The sequence below is a fragment of the Chamaea fasciata genome, unplaced genomic scaffold, assembly GCF_029207755.1.
Source record: "Chamaea fasciata isolate MVZ Bird 193981 ecotype frontalis unplaced genomic scaffold, bChaFas1.0.hap1 SCAF_2, whole genome shotgun sequence".
NCBI classification, from domain to species: Eukaryota; Metazoa; Chordata; class Aves; order Passeriformes; family Sylviidae; genus Chamaea; species Chamaea fasciata.
This window is the reverse complement of record NW_027094087.1, coordinates 67,685,470-67,703,546: the sequence shown is the minus strand read 5'-3', so window position 1 is coordinate 67,703,546 and position 18,077 is coordinate 67,685,470. Positions and strand designations below refer to the sequence as shown.

The 18,077-nt window shown below is 39.2% G+C and overlaps 1 long non-coding RNA gene across 1 annotated transcript; it reads right to left on the bottom strand.

Annotated features, from left to right (window-relative positions):
• Positions 1-423: 423 nt before the first annotated feature.
• Positions 424-17,232, bottom strand: LOC136285990 (uncharacterized). Its single transcript, XR_010719654.1, has 3 exons — positions 17,186-17,232; positions 953-979; positions 424-500 (listed from the first exon to the last, which is right to left on the bottom strand). It is a non-coding gene; the product is annotated as an uncharacterized lncRNA (long non-coding RNA).
• Positions 17,233-18,077: the final 845 nt, after the last annotated feature.

The window sequence follows — 18,077 nt, the reverse complement described above, 5'->3', positions numbered from 1 at the left end:
CAGTGGACTGCTGTTTCCAATTATACAAAATTTACTGTGGAACCAGGAAAATTGTTAATGGGTGGACTTCTTACAGGTAATCTAGGTCTGACAATGGAGTTGAAAGCAGCTAAAGTCAAGCAGAAGAGTTTGAAGTTCCAGATCTCAAAGTCATATGTTTTTCTTAACCCATAGAACTGTTTCAAAATTCAGTAAGTAAATCTGTTCTAGTCATGTTATCTCTCTTTGCAATTCTAACAAGAGAGATAGGGACTTAAATCAACCAGTCAGATGTCAAACATGCTCAAGTTCTTCCAATACAATTTAATTAACAAAAGCACACAGAAAACGTTAATGTCTTTGGGAAGCACAATAAAATACCTTGGACTTCATACATGATCCTCTGTATTCCATACCAGTTGACCTGATTTTCTGATCTGTTTTGGATGTCTTCAGCTCTGTGTCTTCTAAGGAATGCAAAGTCTATGTTCTGGGAACAGTTTGCTCCATTCCAGATGACTCTGAAAAAGACCCACCACAGGACACAGCTGAGCCTGTCAGCCATGCTGGTGGTGCCTCTGGAAAAATGCATTTAAGAAAGGGCAAAACAGTGCACAGCAATTTGGAAAGACAGGAGGGAAGGGGAAAAAAATATGAGAATAGCCATCAAAATACCTAGAGAGAGGGGGAGGAAGGGGAAGACACATTCCAAGAGCCATGCAGCCCATGAAGACCATGGTGAAAAGCAAGTTGTCTCTCTGCATCCTACAAAGGAAAATGCCAGAGCAGGTATACTGCAGCCTGTGGAGGATCCTGTGTGGAAACAGGTCCTGAAGGATCTGTGGACAATAGAGATGAGTCCATGCTGAAGCAATTCTTGAAGGACTGAAGCCTGTATAAAGCATACAAGCTACAGTAAGAGAAAAGTGTGAGCAGGAAAAAAAGTGGTGAAAAGAAACTGTTAGGGACTTACCACAACGCAAATTCACCTTCCTCTGTGCTGCTCAGGGCAGGGAAGGCACAGGAGGGAGAAAGGGGAGAAGTGGGTAGAGAAGTTGAGAAGTCAGGTAGGTATTTTTTAATTTTGTTTTAATTTCTCACTATCCAAACATATTTTAGTTAGTGTTAAATTAAATTCATTTTCCCAAGCTGAATCTGCTTTGTTAATGATGGCAATTGTTGGTGTGCTTTAACCCTAGCCATCAACCAAGCCCCACAGATGCTCTCTCATGCCCCCACCAGAACTGGGGAAAGAATTGGAAGGGTACAAGCTGGAAAACCCATAGGCTGAGATAAAAACAGTTTAACAGGAAAGGCAGAAGCTGTGCACACAAGCAAAGCAAAATAAGACATTAATTCACTGCTTCCTATGGGCAGGCAAGTGTTCAGCCATCTCCAGGAGAACAAGGCCCCATCACACATAACAGTTACATAGGAAGACAATCACCATCACTCCAAACATTCCACCTTACTCCTTCTTCCTCCCAGCTTCATATACTGAGCATGATGCCATATGGTCTGGAATATCCTCTTGGTCAGTTTACCTGTCCCAGCTGTGTCCCCTCCCAGCCTCCCATGCACCCCCAGCTCACTTGTCAGCATAGTAGCAGGAAAAGCAGAAAAGGCCTTGTCTCTTTGTAAGCCCTGCTCAGTAATAATGAAAACCTAAATGTTCATCTGTATGTTCAGCACAAATCTAAAACACAGCCCTGTACCAACCACTATGCACAAATTAACTATACCCCAGCTAAAACCAGCACAACTGCTAAGTGATTTCCCTGCCATGCGGTGACCCATGAGCTTCTTCACCTTGTTTGCAAGGGGAAAGGGGACTGGCAGCCAGCTGAGAACAAGATATCACAAGAACCCTGTGAAAAAAATTACTGTTTTGGGACACAAGGGTCCAATGAATGAGCACACAGATAAGAAACATATCTAGACTAGCACACATCTAGAAACATCATTGTAATTGGCTGTTTCCTATGATGCCAGCATCTGATCTAGTCCATTGACTCTCCAGGCCAGAATCTCCAAGTCACCACTTCACAGGAAAGAAGGGAATTTATGTAACAGGAAAATAAGTAGAAGTATGATGCCTGTTTTTTGAAAGGAGGTTTTATATTAAAATGGTCACAAAAATAAATTAGAGGGAGAATTCCTTCTCCCTAAATGTGTATGTCTACATCTGACATAGTGTAAACATCTACACTGCCATAGACTGCATAGTCAGTGAAGAGAAATGAGGAATATCAGGAACCTTCTACTTTGAATGTAGATATACTGAGGTATAACTTCCTTATGAAGAAGCCTATAATCTGGTATCTAGCTGACACTTCAAGTGCCATGTGGTCCCCAGATTTGCTCCTGACTGTGTGAGCACTCAAGGAATATTCAGCAGCTCATGCAAAGCATCCCTAAGTCTTGACATGACTGAGCTGTGTGGAACTTTGCTACAGTTCAGGAGTTCTCTCTGAATTGTCTCGTCTATCCTTCCTGTTGAACCTGGCCACGCACTTTTCTCTGAATTTGACCTGTAGATTACACTTGATATAGGACAGGCCCAATAATAACCACACTGACTCTGGTGGTTTCTATCCCAGCTTTATAACATTCAGCTAATTGTCCAATTGCATATGATTCTGTGGTATTTCTCAGTTTTTAATTTTAAATGACTGAAATGGTTTTAACTTCCAAGTCTAAAAAGGGACTTTAACTATGAATGCTAAATGGGTGGAGGATTCTGCCCTCAGGCCTAGTATGAGACAGTTCCTTACTCATTTTACTGGTTTCTATGTTTCACTGACTTCCCAGTGTTCTACAGACCTGGACAAGCAGCTCTTGCTTTTGAGTACAGAAGGTGCCTAGAGTTATTGTTAGGTTGGAGGGATGTTGCCTTTGGAACCAGTTCTTTCCCATATCTCGTTCTCCCTCACAACTCTTTGTGGAGCCATGTGGTAAACCAGATTAAGTGTTCAGCGCAACACTTCCTCCAAAGAAACTGCTGACTTATTTGTTAGTCTATGAAGAGTGAGGAAAATACTGCTCAAGCCAGTTGTAGATATCCATTACCAAGGAAGCACTTTTCTGGTCAGGACCAAGACAGTGAGAAAATTTTTGTACTTTAATGTTCGTATATAAAGTCACACCTCCATGCTATCAGTTCTCAGGAGGTGTTAAGGAACCTCCTGAGCCATTATATAAATGAAACAGCCTTAGAAAATCATCACCAGCACTCCATATAGTTGAGAACGCCAATAAAGTAGTTCCACAGAGTAGTTTCTCTGGTGGCACTGCTAGCTTAGGAGATTGCCAAAGCTAGCAAAGGCTTTTGCTGTCCTGAGTTACAAGTCAAAAGTGCAGCTGAGTCTACTGAGCAAGTAACCTTGCCCCTGTTTTTTAGCTGTCTCTTCTTTCCTCCCTTGCTTGTAGTCAGAAAATCTTGCCCTGTGACATGTGCTAGCTCCAATGTTCACTGAGGTCATCAAAAAGAAATAATTATTTTATTTTATTTTATTTTATTTTATTTTATTTTATTTTATTTTATTTCATTTCATTTCATTTCATTTCATTTCATTTCATTTCATTTCATTTCATTTCATTTCATTTATTTTTCTGAGGGAATGTAACGGCAGGAAAGACTGGGCAAATGGACTATCTTCGGTCTTCATGAGATGGATCGGTTCAACATGGTGTTCAATAAAACGCCAGAACTGACACAAGGGAAAGTATCTGGCCACGGGTAGTGAGGAAAGGTGTGTGAAAGAAGAATAAAGTGGTCTCAGCTCTATTTTCTAACTGCACTTCAGCTTCTATTTACTTCTCAGCTCCAGGTATAAAGGTAGCAAGCTTTATGATTCCCCTAAGGACAACTAATGGTGTGAGAATGCTAGAGTTTGGCTCTGTTTACTTGTAATAAATCTTTAGGAGTTACAGGACTGCATGATTTTTATGCCAACAGCATTTGAAGCCAGCCTTCTAAGTCATTAAATCAGTTGTATTGTTTGAGGAAATAAATGGTTGAAGCCACCTTGAGGCGAGTTTGGGGGAATTCACATCCCTGGTAATCTGTGAAGAGACCCTTTTATCTGTCATACTGTTTTGTGCTACATGTGACTAAATTGTGCCTAGTTTTTCAGCATATATGAGATCTGTCTCACCTAACTTCAGATGTATGTGTCTACCACAGCTGACCTAATTCTACTATGCACTTTTAGTCACAGAAAAAGTATTTTTAAGGCAGTTTCACACAATTAATCTAAACTATACCAGGAAAGACCTTTTTCTTTTCATTGCCCACTGTGGAAACACATTGACAAGTTTAGATGCAGCTTTTCTAGACATCTACCTGCCTTTGTTCTGCAGAGAGAGGATACAGTCTAAAGTAAGTGATGTGGCGAAATTACACAAAAGCGAATACTGTGGTGCAAGTTGTGAAGATCTCTAAAGCAAAACCCCTGCAACACTATGCAGATTTTGTGGGTTTTGCACTGCATTAGTTTCAATCCCACCACCTGCACTGAGTAAATTACTGCTCTCTGGCATGTCCTGCTCCCAGGCTGGGGTGGTGGGACGGGACTTTGTTGAGACCCTCCCCTGCCTCTTCCATAGGGAGCTCCAGCAGCTCCCCACTCCAGGGACCCATGCAAGTCCTCACCGAGCAACTACTGCCCAGAAGTGACTTCTCTGTATTGCTCAAACCATGTCTTTGTTTTTTTGATTTTTTTTTTAAGATTAATCCAGTCTGAGTGCTGAGACAATTTGTTGATGAGAACCTGAAAGTGGTAAATTGAGCTGGCCTAATAGTCCAGTTCAAAAGCAGCATCCTGATACGAAGTAAAAGGTCAATGTGGGCACAGTATGTGCTTTCAAATTTATTTGCATAACAGAGGCAATTAATGTATATTATATATGTATATATGTATATATATGTATATGCATACACATATATATGTATATATGCATATATATATATGTATAATGTATTATATGTATATACATATAATATTAAATGTGATTTGGGGACCCCACTCTGGTTTATTTTGCTAGCATACACCATTGTTATAGCTCGTGGTGTAAGGGACGATAGGTGTGACAAGGCAGACAATGAGAGATGGATTCCCAGAAAAGGAAGTTTCACTGGGGTTTGCATTAGTATCTGAACACTTCTTTTCTTGAAGGATATATTTTCTTACTGGGTAATATCATAGTTAATTAGGAGTCCTCTATTAGGTCCTGATGTTGTTGTCAGATGTGTAAGTGTAAAAGAATGGAAAGTGTAAGTCATTCCAGGGTCACCTCAACTATTACTAAAACATACTGGATTGCAGCAAGGCCCCAGGGAAGGTGTTAAAATGTATATAGTGACTCCATACGACTAGACTTCTGATCTCTACAACTGTCCCTAAGTATTTGGGAACACATTGTCAATACAGTTATTCTCCAGTATTATTTAGAATCTTTTCCCCTTAAGCAACTGAAGTTTGGCTGGACTTCTCTGTGGCTGCTTATGATATGTTTCATTATATTCAGTATGATTTTAACTATAGGCATTCTCCATGTAAATAAATTTTTATCAGTGACATATGGTACCAAACAACTGACAACAAGAGGAAAACCAAGCTCAAAATAAAAGTTGGATACTTGTCAAAGAAATAAATTACAGTTTGATATGACACAAACTGAATGGCAGCGTTTAGGTGCTTCCATATGAAATTTGAGTGTTGGACAATCACTGACAATACAAAGTTTAAGAAGGATAACTGTCACGTTCTGGACCTGGGAAGGGGCAACCCTGGATGTTCAGGTAGACTGGGGAATGAAAGACTGGAGAGCAGCACCACAGAAAAGGGATACTGGTCCAAGGCAAGTTGAAAGTGAGCCAGCAGTGCCCTGCCAACCAGGAGGGCCAGCCCTGTCCTGGGGTGCATCAGGCACAGCATGGCCAGCCGGGCAAGGGAGGGGATTGTCCCGCACTGCTCTGGGGCAGCCTCACCTCAAGTCCTGGGGGCAGTTTTGGGTGCTACAATGTAAGAAGAACATAAACCTGTTAGAAATCATCCAAAGGAGGACAATGGAAATGGTGAAGAGTCTGGAGGGGAAGCTGTATGAGGAGTGGCTGAGGTCACTTGGTTTCTTCAGCCTGGAGAAGAGGAGACTGGGGTAGATCTCATTGCAATCTGCAACTTCCTCTTAAGGGGAAATGGAGGGGCTGGAACTGATTGCTTCTTTCTGGTGACCAGTGATGGGATCCAAAAGAATGGCCCGAGGTTTTGTCAGGGGAGGTTTAGGCTGGATTTCAAGAAAATGTTCTTCACCAAGAGGGTGGTTGGGCATTGGTTTCACCACGGGGAAGTGGTCACAGCACCAGCCTGACAGAGTTCAAGAAGCATTTGAACAGTGCTCTCAGGCACATGGTATGATTCTTAGGGTTGTCTTGTGCAGGGCCAGGAGTTTTTGATTTTGAGGGTCCTTGTGGGACCCTTTCAATTCCAGGTATTCTATGATTCTGCCTTTGAACAACAGTAGAAGAGAGAATTTTAATATGACACTGAGGCAATTTCTTCTCCATATATTTTTATTGATGCCTTCATTATTTACTCAGGAACTTAACTTTGGGCACTGGATGTTGTTCACTCTCTTTAAAAGGCATAGAATACTGGTTTCTTTTATTATCTTGTACTGGTTCTGGTTCACATTTTAAGGATGAGCCGTGGAGTTTCCCTGAGTTCTTGGTGAGCCTTGGAGTATACATTTATGGACCAATCACAGAGCATTGATACAAAAATCTGAATTGAAGGACCAGGTGGTCTAGATCAGGTAGGATGGAATTTGGCAGTGAAACCAGTCATCTTGTGCCATCTGAAAAGCTTCATGATAGACTGCCTGCCTTCCAGTGGCCACTCAAATAGAAGTCAGTCTCCTTCAGGTCCTCTATCCTTTCTGTCAACATCATAAAAAATTCCTTGCTGTGACTAAAATGCCTGTAGAACCAGAGAAACTGGATCTCATGAACAGTATGTCTTCAAGCAATACATCCAGTGCCCAGACATGAAGCATCAGAATTGGTTCCCAATGGGGAAATTATTTCAGACAGCAGTCTTCTGTCACTTACTACAGTGTTTTCAAGAAAAGCTCTTAAGATACAGCAACACAGAATGACCCATGAGAATAAAACCTGTTTTCACACCAGTAGAAGAGATTGAGGTCAGCCCATCTCAGTAACCTGTGGAAATGACAACTGAACAATTTTCATAGAATATCTCAATAGAATAATTGTGATTATAGTTTGATAATTATAATCACAATAAAGATGCTCTCCAATTGCTATTACAGGCACAACAGTCTTAGGGAGGAAAGAATTTAAATTATTTCCAGTTTAAAATAGAATTGGATGATGAGAAATGAAGACAAAACCTAAAACACATTCCACAAATCCCTTTAGGGCACAAGGGGAATAGGGAATGGGGACTGTGGTCAGTCTATAACAACTCTTCTCTGCTACCCCTTCCTCCTCACACTTATCTGCTGCTACTGCGTGGACTCTCCATATCTGCAACTTCCTTCAGGAATATCCAGGAATATCCAACTACTCCATAGTGGGGTCCTCCATGCACTGCAGTGTGGATACTGCCCTCCAAGGGCAGGCAGACTCATCTAGGGATTCTCTGCTTTTCTACCTGGAGTACCCCCTCCTCCTCCTCCTCCTCCTCCTCCTCCTCCTCCTCCTCCTCCTCCTCCTCCTCCTCCTCCTCCTCCTCCCTCTCCTCCTCCTCCTCCTCTCTGGTGTAGGGCTGTTTCTCACACTTTTTTTCCTCACTCTTCTCTTGGTCAGTTTTTTTGCCCTTTCTTAAACTCTTTCTCCCCCGAGGTGCCATCCCCTTGGCTGCAGGGGTCAGCCATGTCCTCTGCAGCCCCCACTGCCAGCACATGAGCATCTGCACCCAGTTCAACGGCAATATTGTCAATTGCTCCATCAACTGAAGAGCATAGGTTTTAGTTGAGTGCTATCATCAAACTCATGTTCTTTCTGACCCTGAATATTAATTTTTAAATTAAGACTTCACTGGAATAACTGAAGCTAAGCTCAGATATTTTGGGGCAGTATTTACTTAACACAATTTTCTTGTTTTCTGGTATCACGTTTTGTTATCTAGAATGCAAAGTGCATAAATAGATGAGGCATAAATTATGCAGGTTTCTTCATGTATTCATCCTGAAGTATATGCCCATAACAGGTCTAAATTATAAATGAAAAATTGTAAAATTCACTCTGAATAGGTACTTGCATGTATATGATTGAAATGGCAGGCAAGTGCACAAACCCACCCCTCTTCCAACTGCGTATGTTTGAAACTGGCAAGGCCAAATAAAACTTCACCCCATAACTCTAGTGTCTGATCTCCATCATGGATACACTGCAAAAGGTCCCTCCTCACTGCAAGTATCCAGCAAGCTGCACAGACTTCCACCAGGCACTACCAGAGAACTCCAACAGTTGGAGTTGGCTGGATAGTTCATTCTGTTCAAATTACTGCTTTTCTCCATACAAACTGAAATCAACAGCAATATCTCTTCTTGTCTATCCCATGTAAATGCTGTTAAAGAGCTAATGAGCACATACAGATCATCATCACCATCTAAACTGATACCACAAACAATTCCCTGCTATTGCAGTAATGAGAGCAAAGTGATCAGCTTTTAACAGATAATGCTGCTGCCTTGAGTGTGGAAGAAGATCAGATATTTCTTAGAAGTACTTTAAGTTTTACAGGACTTGTGTTGAGACACTTGAAAATGGAGGTGGAGAGTTTGAGCACAAGACAGATTGAAAATAGTGGAGGTTACACTGCCTGTGGGATGATCATTTTCAAAGGAACACATGGCAAGGCTGTGGAACATAAAGTACCTGTTAACATGCATAAAATGTATTTGTTCACTCTGTAGCTACTAGTTTCAATATCTGAACAATAACTGATGTCTCAGTTGAGACCAGCTAACATTTGCTTGTCTAAGTTACAAAAAAAATACCTATTCTTCTACGAGAGTAGTAGCAGCTGGAGACATCCATTGTTAGAAACCTTCAGATCCTGATAGGAGCTGATTTGATAGAAGGTATTGTTTTGAAAACTAGGGAGTTTGGAATCAAAATAAACAAGTTGCATAGCTGTTTTTTGCACGACATGTTGCATAATGTAACACTTAGAAGACTTTGATTCATGAAACAGCACCAAATAACAAACAGGTACCAATATGGAGCTAGAAGACTGAAAGTTTGAAAAGCATTAATGACAGACTATTGCACAGCCTCCTTTGCTTCCAGCACCTTTCTGGAAGGCTAAATTAATTTAGGTTATTTGCTAGTGGGGTTTCAAGAGCAGCCTTAAGGCTGGTAGTGCTTGCATGAGAGAAATGAGCTGATGCCATCTGACAGGGAATCTGGAAAGTGCTGCCAGGGTCACAGAGCAGGTTGACTTTATTACACACCAAGGCAGAATATGCTGAAACTGTGGCCCAAGCCAGGTCTTCAGCTCTGAGACCAAGTGACAACTCTGTAGAAAGTGACCCCATTCTTTATGTAAGTTATGGCAAGTCAGTTCCTTAGAGAGGTCTAAGAAAGTGCTCCACTGGAGTTATTAAAACTGTGCTAGTTTGCCTGAAAATTTTCCAAGGATTCATATTCATCTCAGCTTGTTCTTGCCACATAATTTTGTCTTTTTCTCATTCTGTTCCTTCTTCTTTTCAGATCCACTGGTACATTATGGAGCTAATGACCAATCTGTGTGATACCGCAGAAATTTTAACAGAAGACAGTACGGAAAAAGAATCCCACATGATCCTGAGGAAAGAGAAACAACTTAAAGGCAGTCTAAACCTGGAAAGGAGAAAAATAAGATTTGTTTTCACTGTGTTCTGTGTCAGGAATAAATATGTTTTGATGTACTCTGCAATGATTTAGATATTTGACTTTAACTGACTTGTTTTTATGTTACCCAGAATATAGTCGTCTTGCTGAAAATATCCCTGGAAGTGATTTTTTAAATGTATATGTCACATCAGATTGCATGGTGCTGTTTGGAGGTGAACCTCCCATCCTGTGACCTCACATCACTTCCCGTGCAGTGCAGGTTACAAAAGTCTAATAACAAAAATATATACTTCTCTTCACAGCATAAGGGGAAGTAGGTCAAAAAGAAGGAAAGGGGCAAAAGGGTGTAAGTAACTCAAATTACACTATGGATATAGGCACTGATTGTCCAAAGCTGTAACCTGGTTGCTCAGTGATTTTATATCAGTGCATAAACTCCTTGGGGAGAACTGATATGACATTGTCAGATTTACTTTGCCTTTTATCATGTTCTGCTCAAATTTCAGAAAGTGGGTTGGGGAGCATAGACAAGAAAACCACTAAATGTAGAACAACCTGAGTTTCTCACTGTGCCACCATGTACAGGGGGTAGGGGTTTCCCTCATGCCAAACATGCTGTAAAAGACAGCTAACATTCCTGTCTTTTGAAAACAACACTTGTAAGAGCTATGTTGGATCAGAAGAAATTGCCCTTACCTTGTAGTTTTAGGCCACTGGTTTAAGTCCAAGTTGACATTTGCAGCTCACTGAGTCCCTGGTGGACAGGCATCCACCGCACAAAAACCACTGTACATAATCTTGCAAACATGGTAGTCAGTGAATTAGGGGGGACTAAAACTGATGCTGACACAGAATAAATTACCCAGAACAGTAGGGAGGAGTCTGAGAACGTGATGAATCAGAGGAGGGAGAGAGGGACAGAAACACGAAAAATCTTAACTGGTCACCAGGTATTAATTTTGCCCTAAATTGACCTTTTTCTTCTATCATTTTAGTCACCAAAGAAAATTAAGAGAAAAACTGCTGCGATTTCATGGGTTTTAAGGAAGGTCAATTCAAAAATGAAAAAAAATTAGGAAATATTTAGAGAATGCAATCTCATTAATGAGAAATTTTTTCATGCCTTTGTTACATTGGAAGAAGACTTTTGCTATGGAAAATTTCAATTTCTTTTTGTTTACACACTGAAGTAAAAGAGGCCAGCATGGTGTGAAATAGATCCTTTGCTATTAAAAATAAAACAAGAACACGTATATTCCGCTTTATAAGTGAAAACACAATGAATCTGTGGTAGAACTGCTATACAGACATCAATTTATAGACATCCATTTACAGATACAGACTCACCTATGTATGATACCTTTTTGCTTCTGGAAACTGGACCATATTCAAATATTGAAGAAGCCCCAAACAACACCACAGAGTAAAGAATCTATGCTTCCAAGTTTAACTCTCACATGTGAACCTTGGGCTATTGCCAATCGTCTGTCCATGTTAATAAGCAGAACAAAAGTAAGTCCAGTGACAGCTAAGGATTTAAGATGTGCTGCAGTAGTTTTCCAGAACATTATAGATTCTAATACTTTTATTTTGAATTTTCATGTAGAATCATAGAATATCCTGCATTAGAAGGGGCACACGGAAGTTAAACTTCTGGCCCTGCCTAGGACACCCCAAGAGTCACACATTGTCCAAACACTTTTTCAACTCTGCCAGGTGGGTGCTGCGACCACTTCCCTGGGAAGCCTCTTCCAGTGTCCAACCACCCTCTGGTGAAGAACCTTTCTCTAATCTCCAAACTAACCTAAACCTCCCCTGACACAACTTCAGGCCACTTCCTCAGGTCCCATCACTGGTCACCAGAAAGAAGGATCAGTGCCTGTCCTCTGCTTCCCCTTGTGAGGAAGTTGTAACTGCAGTGAAGTCTCCCCTCAGTCTCCTCTTATCAAGGCTGAACAGACCAAGTGACCTCAGCCACTCCTCATACAGCTTCATCTCAAATCCCTTCACTATCTCTGTAGATTTCCTTTTCACATTCTCTAATAGCTTTATATCCTTTTCATATTGTGGTGTCCAGAATTGCACAGAGCAACAGCTTTTTCAGATAAGAGTTCTTACATTTAAGTGTATAATCTTATTTTCATCCCTTACTTTGTTGAAGTACTTGTGTGAGCAAGAATACTTGGTCTTCAGAGAATTTTGTGGAAATGAGCCCTTAAAGTGTTTTGGACTTTGGTTCTGTCCATTTATTTGAAAAGGAAAAAAAATAAAAGGATGAGACTCAGGAAGAACTGGTAGAGTCCTCCTTAGGGAGACTTCTTATGCATGAGATTAGTTAGAGTGTATTTCCTTCACAGAGAGTAAAATAGGAAACATAGAGGAAATATTTATAGGAAGAGGATATGTCATTTATTAAGAGATAAAATGGCCATCAGAAGTTTAAAAAAACCCTAAACAATCCATACTATCTATACCATAGTTTAGCCAGCTGATAGTTGTGCTTGAAGAAAATGTTGAAGCAGAAGTTACATTAGCCAGAAAACCTCAGAATTTTGAAACCAGCAAATGGCAAGTTCTAAGCAAGAAAATACTTATAGTGGCCAAAAAAACCCCCCTTTACAGTAACCAAGAGAGGGGAAAAGTCTATCTTTAAATTTTTATCAGAAACAGACTGGGATATCTAGTCCATAACAACCTGAAATTGAGGCAGGCAGTTTTTATTTGGGAGATAACAAGTGTGTAGCAGGTGGGGGGGTGACAGTTACGCATACTTTTGAAATCCATTATTTCATAGTCTTCTTCACAGTATGTTCAAATAGTGTTAGACCTTCCTTGATCTCAAGAATGCCTCTTAGTCTCCTGATAACAAGGGAATCAATTAAGAAGAATAGAAAAGGCAGGGTCCCCAATGGGTTTTTTCATTCCCTTCTTAGGTCACACTCAGATATATGCAAGGGAAGAAGTGATTTGAAAGAAAGAGAATAAAATTATCTCCATTTTTTTTCCCACAAAATTCTTTAGGTGGTAAATTTATAACCGATAAACTCAAATGACATAGGATGGGTTTCTACTGACATCCTGAAAACCTCACACTGAATTAAATGAACAGTTGCTTGCACTCACCAAAGGATTATCTCATTTACATTTTCAAAAGGGATTACAGTGCCTTTAAAGGACAAGCATCTTTCGCGCTAATTAATTTTCTCAGACTAACTTGAAATATATGGTGAGCACTTGATTAAATATTAATATGGGGTATGGGGTCACTCTTTTTGCAGTTTTCTAAATCTGTTATTTTATTGTCTGTGGTTCAAAAATGTAAGTATGTGTGTGAATGTTTTTTTTTTGTGTATGTATATATTTATGTGTTGTGGGAGAAGGGAGAAAATTAAGAGGATTAATGGACGTTTGCAATATCTGGCTCCTTCTGGGGAATACACGAAAGTTTGCCATAAATGAGCAGAACACTACACATTGAATTTCCACTGGTAGTGTGATATGGTTTTCTAAATCCAGGAATTTCTCAACATTCTGCACAGATATATGCATAGATATGGGATATTTAGTGTAAGCTTTTCATATAAGCATTCAAAAAACATCAGGCTGAAGAATGTGGAACCTAAGATCAAGGAAAAGCCCCACACTACCCCCTAGTGATCAAAGTTTGGTGACCTCCAAATAACAGAAAACACAATAAGTGGACTTTAGATCACAAGAACAAAAAAATGCCCAGGAGCGATGCAAGTCACTGCTGGTGTTCTTTACTTAGGATCCTTTTCATGATAGAAGAATAAAGCAATGGCTGTCGAAAGGCTGCAACTTCCAATTCCTTGGTCTGAAGCCTCAGTCTTAGTAACCAAACAAATATAAAAATGTATATATTCAGGAGGAAGAAAAAACAAAACCTCGGGGGAAATATTTCAAGTGTTGTTAGGATTTGTAAAAATAAAATAAAATAGAAAATTTTATTGCAACCATATAGTTGCCAAAATATGTTATTTTTCAGTTTTGTGAGCTATTTGCATTTTTCAGATATACTGTTTAGCAGATATCATATATGCAATGTTTCTTGGCTTTACATAATCATGAAATTATACAAACCAAAATCTAGGCCTATATGTGAATGTATGGTGAACTCATTAAGCACTCATTATGCATCAGAGAACAGAATCTGAATCCTAAAAGAAAAAGGAATCACCAACAATTATTTCAGTACAACTTTGTAGATATTTTACCGTGTTTCATTAAAGTAATTAAGAAAGTATAAGAATAGGCAGGGAATTTCAAATTAAATCAATGGAGCAACTCATGCACTGTAAAGTAACTAAATCAGGATTTTTTTATATGATAAAGATGTCCCAAGATAAAACTGAAAATAGTTCTGTGTTCATTTTGTCCTGACATTTTTTCTATGAGTGATAAACCAGTCACTTCTTTGGGATTCTTTAACAAGTGAGAAATCACAAACTTATTTGCAGAAGGTCTCTGAGAGATACTGCTTTTGCTGACATGGATTTCATGTGCTATCCACAGGTAGGTAATCTGCATCGGATTCTTGCTATTCCACATTACCTAAATCAAAAACCACTAGAAAATAAAGGTCTTTAAATTCCATTTGTAGAAGAGTTAATTTATATTCTTACCAGATCTCAATATGTTTAATTGCTGTTGATCCTTCGCATTCTTAATTTTACATTATGTTTACAAGCACAGTATCTCAGAACCTTCCAAGTTAATGAATGAAGTCCCACCTTTAAAGCTGCATCCCTCTCTCTTTCCAAGAGGACACCCCTTAAGGTCATCTTTTTCATTATTTGTTTTCCTTCAGCAAGTTCTGCTGAGTGTTCATCCTGTTTTCTTTTGTTGCAGTTGTGGGGAAGCCCCATCCTTACAGCTGGCAACTCCATAATAAATAGGAAAGGGAGATATCAAAAGACCTGAGAGCTCTTGGATTAAAATCATCAGGGCCACAGGACACTCTAAATCTGATATTCCATTTTGTGATAGGCTTACCAGTGTAATGCAGGCCATGCAGGAAACAGTTTACATTGTGATGAAACATATGGAGAGGAAAGCAATTCTAATACAAGGGTGAAAAAAGTGAGACAAAAATCAAGCATTAAGGATTTCTTAGAGCAATATGCACTTTTCATTAAAACAAACCAATATTATATTAACAGGAAAGCAATAGCTGAGACAAGCTGTAAAATCAAGGTAATAAGAAAGATTGGAGGTATGAGAAAGAAAATCTACAACATCCAAAAAAAACCCCAAAAAAACTAAGATTTGAAGAGAAGAAACATCCATTATAAGCTCCACAATCTAAAGGCCTTTCCAGAGGCACATACTTACAAACATTATACACTACCTTTAAAATTTGATAATAATTATAAATTCATATGAAATGAAAATGAGAAAATTCATACTGGTCCTGGACCTGTATTGCAAAGATGAATATTTCATCCCATTTCTAGTAATTTTATTGGGGAAAAAAAGAGAGCATAAGACTGATACTTGGCCCTAAGGCCAAGTGGCACAGACTGGATCACATACAAAATGCTTAGGGCATACTCTCTGGAGAAGATGTGTTGGACATAATTAGCTGAAGCAGTCCTCAAAAGAACTGGGAAATAAGTAGAAAATTAATTATGTAGGTACTCAGGATTGTACTGCTTGACTCCATTGACTTTTATTTGTCTGTGCATATATGTCTAGAACTCTACATCAAGCTAGAAAAGGCAGCAGTAATTTTGCACAAAACAAATAAATTTAAAATGGGGAGGAACGTTTTTCAAGCCACTTACTACATGTTTGTACAGACAATTTAAGACAGAGACTGTCGGACCTCATGCATTTAAGTTTTGCCATAAACACAAATAGTTGATACCTTACTACTGCTGAGGATGATCTCAGTTATTAAATTCTTTTTCAATCCCTCACAGAACTCTGACACAGCGTCATAAAGTCTAGGGAAGTCATACTTGTCATGCTCACAGGTACAGCTCTAAGAATAAACAAGTACTATACACATTTTAATTATTAATCCCTTTCCTTCTCACCTCCCTTGAGATTGATTTGTATCTGTTCCCATCTCCTTATATCTATATTTATTTTGTTTCTTACACACATGTTTAAATTTAATCTGATTGTGTCCTTAGGCCTGTTGTTGATAATTAAACCCACGTATTTTATTCCCTACAGCATGCATCGCAAACCCTGTCTCTAAAAATGAGTCTGAAGCTTCCCCTTGATCTCAGTAAAATTACAGTTTTGGTTTCCCTTCTGATTAATTTTGTAGTGGGTATAGTTTTAGATTTTTCAGCCAGGGTAAATAGAGTCTCCTACCTTTAATTCTAAAGTATTTTTTCTGATTGATGTCAAATGAATATTTGACCTTTAGTTCAAACCTGCTAGCAAAGATGGAAAGAGGAATACCAGTTATGTCTGGAGCTGTAATTTCCTTTTTTTTTTTTTTCAGTGTTAAACTTTTAGTCATATGCCTGCAATATACCTTACTGGGCCAACTACAGGTTTAAGTTTTTCAGAAAAAGTGAGAGAGGGAGGGAACTGACCAGCAAATTTGGGTGTCTAGTCAAATAGAGTACATCAGAGAAAACCTTTCCCTTCCATTATGATTTCATACACTGTCCTAGGCTTTACAAATTCCAGACTCAGGGATCTTCTTGATGACAATATAAAACCAGATTGTAAACTCAGTTTGCCTACATAAATAGGCACGTTGAAGACACATGAACTGTTCAAAGGAGCAATGCTTCCAAAACACCTAGGAATTGATGATATTGCCCTTTCATGTTTAAAACCAATTATTATTTCAGTTTTCCCTAGGTAATGTCATATTAACTCATCATGACAGAAAAACTGGAAGTTTAAATCATAATATTTGGACCTGAACATAGTTCTACATGGCAGATGAATGTCCAGGGAAAGTTCTTGCTGGATGAGCACAGAATTTATTTGAAATAAGTACACCACTGAATATGACTGTGTGGCAGATACTTCAGAAAATGCATATGTACCCAGAAACATATATTCTTAGTTTACTAGCTGTATTAAATGAAAGATAAACCCTCTTTCTATATATCTTCCTTTTCTTGTATCATTAGATCTTCACAGGAAAACTACAGAAGTAGTGTATGTAAAAGCAAATGGGTCAGTGAACAACCTTCCAGGTTTACAATATGTAAAGCTAAACAGCTTTGCTCAATTTCATCACTAAAGGAAAATATTTTTATTCATTCTTTTTCTTTCCCTTCCCACTATCACATTTTCTGACTTGCTATGCAAATGCATATATCATATCCATGAAGTCCAGACCCTTACCTTGCCATTTTTTGATCCTGTGAATAGATCCTTTAAGTTGCCCTCTTCTTTTCCCTCATTTCCTTATTCAATAGAATCTGAAAAAATGTCCATGAGAATCTTTAAGAAATGTATTTATAACAGGCCAGTGCAGAAGGCAGTGTAAATGGGGGTACAATGGCTTCATGGAAATCTTAGCAGAGTTTAACCGTACACCTTGGCTGTAGACATCTGTATGTTTTAGCATGAATGACTGCTGTACAACCTGAGGACACACTATGACATGTGCTGCCTTTGACAACACCACCTGTACATATTGCTTCTAAGAGCTCGCTGCTGCTATGGAGGTATGTCAGAAGGTTGACACTCTCAGTGAACTTCCATGAACAATGAACCATCTAGAAAGCCCAGTATTGTGCAGGTGGAAGACTAAGTTTACCTTGCTTGAGAAAATCCTAGAAAAGTGAGAACAAAAGTGATGCTGTTGAACATCACCAGGGAGGTGATTTCCACTGTGTGCTGAGATCAGTGTGAAGGGCTCATCTGGAGGTGCATCACTGGGTTCCCAGTGTCAGAAAGGATGTGAGATTGTTACTAGCACATCTGTTACTGTTATTAAACAGTTACTCGACTTTGAGTACCCGCACCTTTCTTATGGCACACATCCCAAAAAATCCTGAAGTAACCACCATTTTCTTGTTATGAATCAGTATTAAAGAATCAAAAGCAAATCAGTCTAATGCTGCAAAAAGCACTATTCAGAAACATATAGAACTTTCTTCCCAGTAATGTCCCTTGAATATGAGTGCCCCTGAAGTCGACATGTTATTGCCACTATTTGCTCCCTTTTGTGATTTTTTTCATGTTACTGTTCCAAGTACTATTGTACACTTAACACCTGTGGACTGATAAT